Source organism: Meles meles, chromosome 14 (genome assembly GCF_922984935.1).
Source record: "Meles meles chromosome 14, mMelMel3.1 paternal haplotype, whole genome shotgun sequence".
In the NCBI taxonomy this organism is placed as follows: Eukaryota; Metazoa; Chordata; class Mammalia; order Carnivora; family Mustelidae; genus Meles; species Meles meles.
Window position 1 is genome coordinate 8925129 of NC_060079.1, and position 13813 is coordinate 8938941.

Sequence of the window (13813 nt, forward strand, 5' to 3'; positions counted from 1 at the left end):
CAACCCTCTAATCCCTTGGTCTACTTCCTGGGAACTGCTCTCATCCTTTGGCACATTCCCAAAGTGCCCTCATTAGCATAACAAAAGACACCAGCTGGGGCCCTCTTAGGAAATTCCAAGGATTTTAGGAGCTCTGTGCCAGAACCACAGGAAGACCTAATGTATATTTCCTACTGGAGATCACAGTATCACTGCTACCTAGATCAGTGGATCTAATCCCACAGAAGCTTCACATCCAAATACCTGTGACGAGTAGGGCTCCAAACTGATGCTTCTTCTCATGAAGGAACTTGACACTCTTTGTCATTCCACCATACTCCTCAGAGCCTGGATGGCCCCCAGGATGTGTCTGTTCGTGCATTCTAAGAGCACGAACAGAGGTAGGAAAGCAGCCCAGAGGTAGGAAAATCAATCTGCCTCCAAACAATAATACAACCCACTCTGTGGGTGCCTGTCTCTCTCCTTTCCTCTTTTCAAAAAACTGTTTCAAGAAATTCTGTGAGGAGCCAACGGTGGGGCAAGGGGTTTGGAAGATACATCTTTGTTCCAAGGGGTACCTTCCTTTTGCTGCAGAACATTGAGCAGCAGACCCAGAAGAATATAAATCCTGAATGCAAAATCTATTCCTGAGCCATGACTGGGTGTCCTCAAGTGGGCAAGGCCAGATTCCTGGGCACCATTAAGAGTCTCTCTCCTTCTGTACCCTCCTCTTCAAAGGCAGCAAGAGTAGGCCACCTTGAAGGCCACGGGTTACTTCATAGACCAATAGGGCCACATGCTTGTCAGTGGAGAGGGAGTCTTTGGGACATGGTCATGGCCTCTTTCATGTGCAGAAAGGAATGGCATTGGGTTCATTTCATGGGGCAGCTCCAAATGGTTGGTAGTGTCTGGAACACTGAGTTCATGAGGGTGCCCCTGGATGGAGAGATTAGTCTTGTCTTCAGGGGGCAGAGAAAGGAGGTATGGGAGACAGGGCTGCTCCCTGGACTACTATCTGCATGGCTAGATGCAGGTGTGTGACAGAGACCCAGAAGAACAGCGGCTTAAACAAGGAGGAAGTCTATTACTGTCTCTCAGAAAAGCCTGAGCGAGTGTGGCGGCTCTGCATAGCCCTGGGGGCCCAGTGACTGTTTGTCCCACACGCCTTCCCGGGGCTCACTGCCAGGTCCACTCCCCTGGGGCCCATAGCAGGGATGCTCATGCGAAGCTGTGGGATGCCTTAGAAGGGAGCCTGCCTTGAGTGGCCGAATGTGTCTCTGATGTAAAAATCTGAGGAAAGATGATAAACTGCCCTTAATAGGCTTTGTTTAATGAGAGATGAAGGGTTGGGTAATAGGAATCCGAATCTTTTCTGGTGCCTCAGGAAGCAAAGTGATAAAAGGTGGATCAGCAACTGTAGATAAAATGCATTTTAATTCATTTTATGTTCACCCAACTGGGGCCAGAGACTGAAGGAGCCAAATATGTAACCGTAAAGTAAAGTTCAATCATCCAAAATCTTGGTCCCTATTCTGCTCCAGACTGTCACTGGAAAATTCTCTGATAGAGAGTACAAGAGGAGTCTCACTGGCCTGGTTTTAAATTCCGGTTGTTTGAATTGCTATCTGTTTGGGCAAATGGCAAGTGTCGCTCTCTTTTACCTCACTGCAGATTGGTGGGAGCGTTCAATGAGATGCAAGTGCCTGGTCTCACTTGGTATAAAGTGTTCCACTAACACCCACTGTTACCTCAACCGAGGAAACCCCTGGGCTCAATCTCCTTTATCTTCTGCATGTTCAGCAGCCTGCTGGAAGGTTCTAGGTTCCTAAAAAAAAACAATCCAAAGAGCCCTAAGTAGATACTTTCTGACTCTAAGAAAAATTCGCCCATGTTCAAGTAATTTGACAATATATATTCGTTACTTTATTTGTGTCGTTTAAAAACTTAAAAGATTCACAAGTAAGCACATGAAAAGATGTCCAACGTTAAGGAAACATTAGTTAAAGGCATAGAGAGATACAGTAGTATCTAAATAAATAAATAAATAAACTAAATAAAAAATAGTGACAACATGGGGCGCCTGGGTGGCTCAGTGGGTTAAAGCCTCTGCCTTCGGCTCAGGTCATGATCCCAGGGTCCTGGGATCGAGCCCCGCATCGGGCTCTCTGCTCAGCAGGGAGCCTGCTTCCCCCTCTCTCTCTGCCTGCCTCTCTGCCTAGTTGTGATTTCTCTCTGTCAAATAAATAAAATAAAATTAAAAAAATAGTGACAACACCAGGGACGCCTGGGTGGTGGCTCAGTCGTTAAGGGGCTGCCTTCGGCTCGGGTCATGATCCCAGGGTCCTGGGATGGAGCCCCACAACGGGCTTTCTGCACAGTGAGGTGCCTGCTTCCCCCTCTCTCTCTGCCTGTCTCTCTGCCTACTTGTGGTCTCTGTCTGTCAAATGAATAAATAAAATCTTTAAAAAATATAGTGCCAACACCAAATGCTGTCAAGGATGCAAAGAAATTGGATCACTTAGATATCACTGGTGGGAATGTACAATGGCACAGCCATTTTGATCCTTCAACGGGGAATGTTTAAACTAATGATTAAGGTAAACAGCCATGTCGTGGAATACAATACAGCAATAAAAGGCAGGAGCGATTGATAAACATAACAGCCGGGGGTTTATCTCAAGGGAACTGGCTGAATGAAAACAGCCGATCCCAAGTGTTGTTTATTGTGTGATTCATTTATGTCATGTTCTTGAAACAACAAAACTACAGAGATGGAGAACAGATCACTGGTGTCAGAAGTGAAGGATGGATAGGGGAGGAACTCATTATAAAGGGAGCCATGTGGTGATTGAATAGCCCCTGATCTTGATTGTGGCGGTGGTTACATTACGCTACACGTGTGATTAAATTGCACAGAATCCACGCATACACAGACACACAGACACACACACACAAGTGTATGTGTAATTGCAGAAATCCAAAACAACTCTGTGGATTGTACAAATGTCAACTTCCTGGGTTTTATCTTGTTGCACCAGATGTTAACTTTGGGGAAGACTGGAAAAAAAGACGCATGGAACTTCCCTGTACAATTCTTTGTAGTTTTCCTTGAATCTATGATTATTTCAAATTAAAGAGCTAAAAGACTTCTTTTTTTAAAAAAAATTTATTTATTTATTTGAGAGAGAGAAAACAGAGTGAGAGAAAAGGCACAAAACATGTCTTGCAGCATCAGAAAGCAAGGAAGTGTTTTAAAAAAATGTACACTGATGGTGGTATGTCAGGGCACACAGCAGCCAACAGAAAGAGCTCTCAAAGGCCAAACCTGGAGCAGTGTGGACAACAAAATAAGTAAAATAGTTTTGAATTATGATTTGAAGTATAAAATAAATACCCATGAGTTTGTACGAATATAGACAAATGACTGAAAAATAAATAAATGGAGAGAAGAGACAACCCTCTCTTGTAGGACAATTCTAAATAATTTATATAGATACTCCACCCTCAAGGAGTTAAAACATAATTCTTTCCTTAAGCTTGGATTTTGCATAGTGACTTCCTTGCAAAGGGTAACATATGGAATGGGAGAAAAAGAGTAACTTTGCATTAGAGAACTCTAACAAACACTCCCTCAGCCTTATGATCAAGTGCAATATAGGCAGTGATAAATCATGAATGTGCCCTTGCAATGGTGTGAGGAGGATGCCTCCTTCCTCTGTGGTCTTCATCCCCAGTCTAATCATGAGAAAAATCAGACAAATTCCAAAAGACGGACATCTTACAAAATACTGACCAACACTCCTAAACCATAAAGGTTGTTGGAAGCAAGGAAAATTCTGAGAAGCTGTCACAGCCAAGAGGAGCCTAAGGAGACAAGCCAACAGAATATAACGTGTAATTCGGGAACGGGAAAGGGTCACTAGGTAAAAACTAAGGGAATCTGAATGAATCATGAACTTGGGTTAATGATAATGGGTCCATATTGATCCGTTAATCCTAACAGATGCACCATACCAGTGTAAGATGTTAATAATAGGGGAAACCGTGGGAGGCGGATATGGGAGCTCTCTGTACTATGTCCTCAGTTTTTTTAATAAATCTGGAAACTGTTCTTTAAAAAAGATGCAGTGTATTACCAAATGAAAGTTTTAAAAAATTAAAGATTTGATATATAGTTTCTGAGCAACGGCTGTGAAGCCGGCACTTTCATAATGATTGTATGGTTGGAACCATCCTGATGGTGGGAATGTTAGCATTCACGGTGTCACTGAAGGAGACCTTAAAACTCGGTAAGGTCAGTTGTTTAAGATCCCCCAGTTGGGAAGTAGTTAACCTGGAATGCGTGCTCAGTCTTCTGACTTTCATCCCATGGCTTTTCCCATTATGCCACCCAAAGATCCGAGGGAAAAGTGGTTATTCAGTTATGGTGTGGAGACCAGTTACTAGAATGTTGTATGAACCAGAGCCCCCCATTCCTCAGTCATGCTTAGCTTTGTCATTCCTCCAGGACTCAGCACAATTCCGTAGTCTTTGCATAAGCAAGTTCTAATTTTCACGTCCACTCAGGATGGTAGGAATTGTTTGTTCCATGTTACGGATGGAGAAACAGACTCAGAGAGGTGAAGTAACCTGCTCAAGGTCACTCAGCTATGGTGGATCAGGATTCAAACACAAAGCTTGCACTCTTCCCGTTAACCAGCCCCTTGAATGCGCAGCATGGCCCTACTGAGGAACGTCAGACAATCTCAGAGGTAGCCATGATTCCCTAGCCTTTTCTCGGGCTGCTCTTTGTTTTGCAGGGACAATTAGTAAGGACGGACTCAGTTTCATCTAATGAGCAAAATCTTTGGAATATTTTTGTGAAAGGGATGAGGAGGGAGAGTTGGTCACTGCCATTACAGTGGCATTACAGAATCCCTCTTATAAGTCCACATTATAAACCACATTGGCAAAATATCGCAAAACCACCCCACTGTCCACATGCCTGCTCTGACGGCAGACATGATTAATCAATCTGGACCTCTTGCCAGCAGAGCCTGGACTCAGCCTGATAAGCCCTGCAGGCAGCCACTACTGATCCTCAGAGCCAATCCTGAGATGAAAGCCCTCTCCTCCCCAGCTATAGGCACTGCCATACTTGTACGCTTACATTTTTTGACATTTGAAAAACAGGATGAGATGGTGCACAAGCCACATTGGCAGCTGATGCTATAGTCACAACACAGAATTATTTCTTCAGCCTTTAAATAGGATGTGTCATCCCAACCCCATTCTTTTTTTTATAGTATATATTTTTTTTAATTTTTTATTTATTTCTTATTTTTTTATTAACATATAATGTATCCAACCCCATTCTTGATGCAATGTGCCTGTGCTCTGGGAAGGGACCAACTGCGGAATGTCTGGCCCGCAGTGTCTTGATATCCCTGTGTCTCCTCTGGGCAAAACCAGGAGGCCAGCGGGACCCTAGTGGGCTCAGTGGGCCAGCCACCTACAGGAAACATCATTAGGGTTTATCCTTGATAGAAGACTCTGGCAACTGTAAGAAGTGGTGCCTGCAGGATGAGGCTTTATGTTCTGTGCCAGATTGCGACCCAGTACTTGTAATGGCAGCAACAACAACAGAAAGCAATAGCCTACAGGCTCAGGAATAAGCCAGAAAATTGCCTTGTGATCCCTGCCCACTTGCTGATCCAATCAAGCCCAGGGGATCCATAACAATGGGAAGCCTAGGGTGCTGATCACAGACAGTACATATTATTCTAAAATACGAAACCAAATTACCCAAGACTAGTGCTAATGGGAATTTGCCAACCCTGATGAAAGCTAAAAAGAAAACCATTAGTCTGTACAATAGTACCTCTAAGGAGCTCACAAATGGTGTGTTAGCTTAACTTATGTTTACTAACATTTTTGTTTTCCTTTGTAGTCATTTTTCTTCCTTCGGTGGGTTCCCACAGCTCAGGACTGAGGGACCACATGGGTCCCTGGGACCACATGGCCCCACATATCATAAACAAGGGATGTGCTCTCTGCTACGTGAGTGAGTGTGAGAACATTTCCCACTGACAGAGGGCTGGCCAGGTGTTTGAGGACATAATGTCCTACCTTCTTTTCATTCTCAAAGATGTCACCACTATTCTGTCATCGTCCTGTGTCTCTGGGACACAAAGAATGGACAGTCATTCCACCCTACTACACACGTGTTTGCACACACACATGCACACACACATACGTGCACACACACGGCTACTGGGGCACTGAATTTTCTTGATCAATTGAAGGGAAGAAGCAGGTGGACAGAGATGGGCCCCTGCCTTCCCCATGCCCTTCTGGGGGAAGATATGGTTCAACTAGAGCCTAAGTTTCACCTAGAAACTTCTTCAGTTTCTCTGCAGATGGACAAGTCCTGCACATGCTTGTCAATGTTCTGAGAATGCGATCACCTTTGATGATGGCTGTTCAGTGAAAGATATCAGAAACCCGCGTGGCCGGGGACATCGGTGCTCTGCTGTCCTTCTGGGTTCCTGCCCTCTCCAGACTGGGACCTACAACAAGCTCTGTGGAAAGGACATGCCCCCTCAGAATACACCTGGCTTTCATACTTTCTAAAGATATCATGTCATCAATTTGTCACCATCCAATGTGGACCATTTATTAGTAAAGTTCTGTGTTGGTCCACCTCAGAGATCATGTTTTTGTAACCTAGAGGTGGTTGCCATAGGCTGGGCACCAATTTCGGATCCAGGGTCCATCCATTCATTTATTCATTCACTCAACAAGTATTTATTGAGCACCTATTATGTGCTAGGTACTGGAGCTTCACCAACAGTTAAGAGACACTCTTCCACTCTCACAGAGCTTGGTGAACTCATTCAGTTGTAACCAGCATAGCAGAAGTCATTTTGATTGACACACGCCATGATGCACTGGGGGGGAAATTACCCATGGCCGCTTTCCTCAAAGGAGATCATGACCAAGGCAGGGGTTTCGGGCTCATGAGCATCTCACCTGTACAGCCATGAGGAAGGCTCTCTGCTCTCCTCTCCACCTACTCTAGAAAACCAGGATGCTGTGATGACCTGGGAAAGGTGGGTCTTTGGAGTCTCAAAGCCTTGGCCCCAAATCCCAGCTCCCCCCTTTCAATCTGCTTGCCCTTGGACAAGTCCCCTGGCTTCTTTAAGTTTCATTTTCCTTGTCTGAGAAGTGGGGGTGACAAGCACAGCTCCTGAGTCATGTTGAGAACTGAAGGAATTAATAAAGGCACTAACAGACAGTAAGCACTCCGTAAATGTCCGCTTTCATGCCTGCAGTCAAGTGGGTGAGTGCCCAGTCTCCACCTATGCCTGGGTAAGAGCCATAGAAGTACAGCGGGCAGTATCCGGGGAGCAAGGCAGGCTATGAAGTAGCAGGAGGCACGGGTAGGGCTCAGAATGTCCGACTGCTCTTTCTTGTAGCTGCTTGATGGCTCCTGGAGACAGCAGCCCAAGGGGCCTCGTGCAGTAACAGCTCTAATGGGAGAGAGCTGAAAATCCAGACCGCAGGAGAAAATACAGAAGCACGGCTCCCTGAAACTGCATTCAAGCAACCGCCCAAAGCCGATGCTTATATAGAAGTATACAGTGACCAAAAAACAAGACCTTGGGGGCTGTGTTTTAACACAAGACCACTGAGTTAACAAACAGATATTTGTTAATATTTGGATTTTACTTCTGGTGTCAGAAATGAAAATAATTAGATTAGCATTTTATAGTGAAGGCACAAACAACTCATTTTTATCCTATGGAAACATACCACTCACATGAAAAGTCAAGACAGTTTCCAAATCATTTTGCTGCCTCTGTTTGTAGAGCAAACTCTTTCTGGAACACATCATAGCAGGCACGGGACAGAATGACCCCAATGCCTCTAGGTCATCGAAAGCCAAAAGCAAGGATGCCGTGTGTTTTGTTTCACTCGCGGACCTATGGTCTGTGCAGCGGGGATCTGACCCTCTGCCCCACAGCTCTGGTCAGCTCCGTGCCAGGATCCTGAGCCACTGATCTGGTTCAGCATCTCGGACATTCACAGGGGACATTCCCTCCGCCCCCCACCATTCGCTGGTCTGAGCAAGCAGTACCACAGTGTTCCCTAACAGGTGTCTGTGCCCACAGCACTCACCATGGCCATGACCAAAGCAGCCACATCCGTTAGAGGCCTTGGCAGAGGAGGGAAAAGCAAGAAGAGAGCTGAGTCTAGCCACAGATTTCAGAAGAAGAACCAGCTCTCCTTCTACCCGCTCTTCCCCTCCTGCACTATTTTGGCAGCTGGCAAGCCCGAAAGCACAGTGTGTGAAGTTCAAATCTGGATCTGTACAGCCCGCTGCAGCCTGGGAAGCCAAACAGCGAGAGCACGCTCTGAGATGTGGGCTGCTTTACAAAGCACCCGTCGAGTGTGCCTGGGCTCCGGGATAGATGAATGCTGACGGTCACGTGGCCCGGGAGTCTCAGGCATGAGACAGGAAAGCTGGGTTGCTCGGGAGTCCCACCCAGAGACCTGTCCTCAGAAAAGTCGGGCCAGGAGTTAAAGTCAGCACCCCACAGGGCTGCAGCAAGGGCCCTCCATCAGGGTACCCCATGCCAGCCACAGAACACTACAGTCCCCCCGGGGGCAACTTCTCCCACCTGGGAAGGTGGGCTCCTGACGCTCTTAACACACGTTCACTGGACGGCGACTGGGTTTGTGCCACATGAGGCAGGGCAAGAGGAAACTGCTCAAATGCCTGACATTTGATAGGCGCATGCTTACAGACCTCGTAGCGATGGGATGTTCTTCTGTATAAGCCAGTAAACGAACTTGGCACACTAAATTGAATAACTCTTATTATTCTGTGAAGTCACTGTCCTTATTTGGTGACCGCATTCCAGACACAGAGGGTAATTCTGGGCTGCTGATCCTGATAGCCTCAGATGTTCCTGAAAGCCCTTTCTTCCTTGGGCATGACTCAGGGCCCACCCCCTGAGTCGGCGGAGCCCTTCCCCTGCCCCTAAACATAGAGGTCCATCCTTCATTTATTGTCACACGTCAGCAGGTCTAAAACCCAACCTGTTCCCTGTCCGTATTAAAACAGCCTCCTGGGCATGGTTTAGGACGAAGTACCCCGGTAGTAAATCAGGTCTTTCACCACAGATATTAAATAATGAATGTTATTCAGTGTGAAAATGACAGCAATTCTTCACCTGTCAGATTAAAAGGGCACAGAAAAGAGAGGTTTAAAAATAGCACCGACACTCAGGGTGTGATGGGGACAGCTGGGAGCCTGAGAGCCATTGTCTGGCAGTCAGGGAGGCGGTGGGAGGGAGGCAGCCAGGCACGGTTGGAGAAGTTCGGGAGCTCCTTGGGGCCCCAGGACTCCTCTGTGAGAACTGAAGGACTTTTTTCTTGGACGCCCTGACCTTGGGACAAGGTCTTGCTGCTAGATTTCGACTGCAGCCCATTCTGATTCACTCCCACAATGAGGCAAAACAGAGAGGGTTTCAGGGCACACAGCGCGGTGGAAGTTTCCGGATTTCAGCTTCCCCATGAGCTCATTTGGAGACCCTTTGTAAAATGAGGGGCTGGAAGAGGGTCCTGGGTGGGCAGCATAATGGAAAGAGCACAGGGTCTGGGGCCCGAGGACCCGGAATTGAACCAGATCGTTCAATAACTTTCTGCACAGCCCCGGAGGTTGGTGAGTGGGGGAGGAGATGTTATCTTGGCCTCTGGGAGCCTCGGCTTTACCGAGTCCATTCGGAGGATGGGATTGCTCCCCGCATGGGGCGTTTCGTGAGATATTCCACACGAACCACCTGTTTGAGGATCTCAATGAATACAAGTTCTGCCCTGACTAGCTTTAGCACTCTGGCTAGAGCCCTGTATGGCTGCCTGTGTTCTTCTAGCCCTGTCTATCTGCCCAAAGGCTCTGCATTGGTTTCCACCTCTACCATATCTCTAGCTTAGACAATCACCAGCCCGTGAGGGTGGTGACTGTTTCTCTTACCATCACTGTTACCCAGTGATTGGAACGGACCCCAGTGCCCGGGAATTGCTCACTTTACATTCAGTGATTTTCTCCTCCCTAAATAACTCTTGGTTTTATGAAAACAAAGGTACAGAGTCTAACTCTACTTTAGTGGCCCTTCATAGTTTTTGCCTCATGACTTACTAACAATCCTGCTCTCCATCCGTTATCAGGCCCACCCAAGCCCGGCATGCTTCAGGGAATCAGGGCTTCCTCAGTGGACCCGTGCTCCCTCCTTTGTAGGTGCAACTGAGCTGCACGGGAAGGACTGGGGTGGCCTCCAGAAAGCCAGACCCCCCACCTCTGACCCTCAAACCTTCACTAACCAGTCTAGCCCTTCTTCCTACATCCTGCTTTCAGAGAGGAAAAGAAGGTGAACATCTGGTCGCATATAAATTGCTATGTTGGCAATATATCTGGTTATTGTATTAATTAGAACATTTAAAAATTCTCAAGAGAATGTGTGTGGCTAGATCCCAAATCCTCAGCTCACACTGAGACCCTGGAGTGGAATCAAGAATGGTTCTTAAACAGGCCCTGACTCTGGTCCGGAAAGACTCCGGCTCATCCAGCCAAAGACTGCAGACCTGTATCCAGCACATCGTTCTTTCTCCACCTCACTGGCTCCGTGCCAAGCCCTCTGCAGGGTCCTCCCTAAGTCAAGTGCAGGGAAGAGTTCCTGGAAGCATCACCACCATCAGCCACCCAGCTGAGGGATGAAACCATCAAACGGCTGCCCCTGCAAAGCCTGGGTAAGAAGTTCCCATTCTAAGAATCACAACATTGTTGACTTTCCGGAGGGAAGCCAGTGAGGAGGAAAGGTCTGAGCCTGTATTGAGCGGACATTGGCAAGTCCAAGGCAAAAACATTAACACCTCCTGATGAGGTCAGGAACTGTGGCTTCTACAAATTCAACCACATTCACACCTCTTGTGTCTCAGAGTGTTGTTTCGTTAAGGTGCGGGGAGAGTGGATGATGCCTCTCACTGCAGCTTTCCGCTGCACCTACTCCCCTCCCCCACCTCACGCAAGTGCGGTGGGGACATGGACTCCCGCTCTTAACCTCCCTTGGGGTTTTCCGCCTCACTCCAGCAGACTGCCTACTTGTGTCCAGGGCCAGTGAATTTTCAGGGAAAAGCAATTTTCTCCTGGGAGCTACAAACACTGACCTGTAACAGATGAGTAACAAACACCGCAGTCTGGAGAAAAAAATAAATAAAACAGTCACATTTCCATTTTCAATATTGTCCTGCCCGGGTGCCAGTGATTCGTTATTATCAACCACCGAGAACAGCCAAAGCCTGTCCATTATAAACTGGCTTTTTGTAATGACTAGCACCGTGCAGGCACAGAGGGAAACTAAAAAAACAAAACACACACACACACATACACACACACAGAACCCAGAACCAATGGACATGATGAAAAGGCGGAAGATTTTCAAACAATCTCTCTCAATTCCTTTTAAAAATCAAAGCACAATCTGTTTACTTCACCCAGTGGTGTCTCTGTAACTTTTCAGTGTTGCAACCTGAATTTGGATGAAAAGAAAATACTGGATGTGTGCTCGGTGTCCTTTCTTGAGGTAACTGGTGACTCGTGATACATAGATGTATTCAGTGAATCTGTCAGAGCTGGGATGCTGAGACTTAATATTATTAAAATGGCAATATCCTCCCAATTACTCTACCGATTCAAAATCCCAGTTGGCTTCTCTTGCAGAAATTGACAAACCAATCCTAGATCTCATATGGACCCAAGTAGCCAAAATAATCATTGAAGGAACAGCCAGGTTGGGAGGACTGATAATTCCTGATTTCAAAACTTACTACAAAGCTGTAGTGATCAAGACAACGTTCTACTGGTGTAAGGACAGATACGTAAATGGACTAGAATTGAGAATCCAGAAAGAAGCCCTTACATTTATGGCCAGCTTATTTTTAAAAAAGATACGAAGACATTTTATTGGGGAAAAAATAGTTTTTTCCCCAAATAGTGCTAGAACACCTAGATGCCCACATACAAAAGAATGACCTTGGACCGTTAACCCCACGCGATATGCAATAATTAACTCAAAAAGAGATGGTAGCCCTAAATGTATAAGCTGGAACTAAAACTTTCACAGGAAAGTACAAAAGTAAGTTTTAATGGCCCTGGGATGGGCAATGTTTTCTTAAATATGACACCAAAAGCAAAAGCTGCAGAAGTAGGTGAATTGGACTTCATTGAACTAAAAACATTTATACTTCAAACAATACCATTAAGAACATAAAAAGGGGGAAAGATGATGGAGCAAGAGTAAAGACACATAATCCCTTTAGTTCCAGAAAATCTGAAAAAAAAAAAAAAAAAAAAAAAAAAAGTCTTATCAAGCCCTCAAAGCTACTTAAGCAAGGCAGGCACTTTTGGAAAAGAAGGAGCAAAAGAAAGGGAAAGGGGTCAAGTTTAAATGACTAGACTTGTTCCTACATGGTTCCTGGAGGCAACAAGATGACAAGGTGCACCTAAGATGATTAAAAGTGCAGCCTTTATGTCTTGGAAATGCCACATAAATATCCCTTGGCCTTTGTTTTTTGCATCCAAGGGATTAATGGGGTGAGTTTACTGGTGCAGGGGACCACTGCAAGGCTTCTCCTGAAGACTATTTTCAGTAGTGTATTTGTCAAAGCAATCCCCCGGGCCATAAAAATGCTGCTCATGGGAATCTTATGTGACCTGGGGATTTCCCAATATGAAGTTTTTCTGAGAATTCATCTTGAAATGCAGACAAGCCAAGGTCAAGAATAAAAGCATCTCTTTGACAGACAACCTACCTGAGGAAGGTTGGTGTCATTTGTTTAAAAAACATCATTCGTGAAATTGCCTTTCTAGGGAAAAATTTCCAGGTAGTGTCAGGGTTCTTGCACCCTTTCCATCTCATGATCTTGACAGTAGCCTGTCCTCCTACAGAGAATAGACTGGGATTCCTCAAGAGGGTGGGCTCACCCGGCTCTCCAGATAAATGCATCAATCAGCTCATTCGACAACTGAACCAAACCCAAGTTATCAGTAAGCACAATGTGTTGGAAGCATTTTTTTTTTTTTTGCTTTTTGCAGTTGTTATACAGTATCTTCAAAGAAGATTATTTTCTGCCATGTCTTCAGAAGCTTCAGAGAGCTCAGGGAAAAGATGATGATGTCCGTGGCAGACACATCCCATCACAGCCCAGCTCCAGGGAGACGTTCCAGTGTGTTTTCCATACCGGCTGCCACTGCCATCTCTGAAATCAGCGAAGGACTCCCGCCATGGAGGAGGGTCCCGTTTTGTCACATCTTCCGTCCTGGAGCTTGATGTTGGCGAATGAATACTTAAGCATGAATACAAGACAGTAGTGGACCAAGCCTATGGATATACTTGAATCTGGCCATTCCTAGAGCCACGTTTGGGAAAGAACTTGAAATACAATCAGAAAGAAAAAAAAAATGACATTCCACAGACTCAGAAACAGTAGTTGCAAATCACTTATCTGTTAATGGACTTGTACCCAGAATATGTAAAGAACTCTCACCACTCCGTAACAAGAAGATGAATTTGTATCTTTGAAATCACATGCCGCTTTAAAAATGGGCAAAGGGGGACACCTGGATGGCTCAGTGGGTTAGGCCTCTGCCTTCGGCTCAGGTCATGATCTCAGGATCCTGGGATCAAGCCCAGCATTGGGCTCTCTGCTCAGCAGGGAGCCTGCTTCCCCCTTTTTCTCTGCCTGCCTCTCTGCCTAATGTAATCTCTGTCTGTCAAATAAATAAATAAAGCCT

General features: G+C 45.9%; 1 pseudogene; it reads left to right on the forward strand.

Annotated features, from left to right (window-relative positions):
- The first annotated feature begins 12302 nt into the window (after positions 1-12302).
- Positions 12303-13813, forward strand: part of LOC123925273 — a 44500-nt pseudogene continuing 42989 nt past the window's right edge.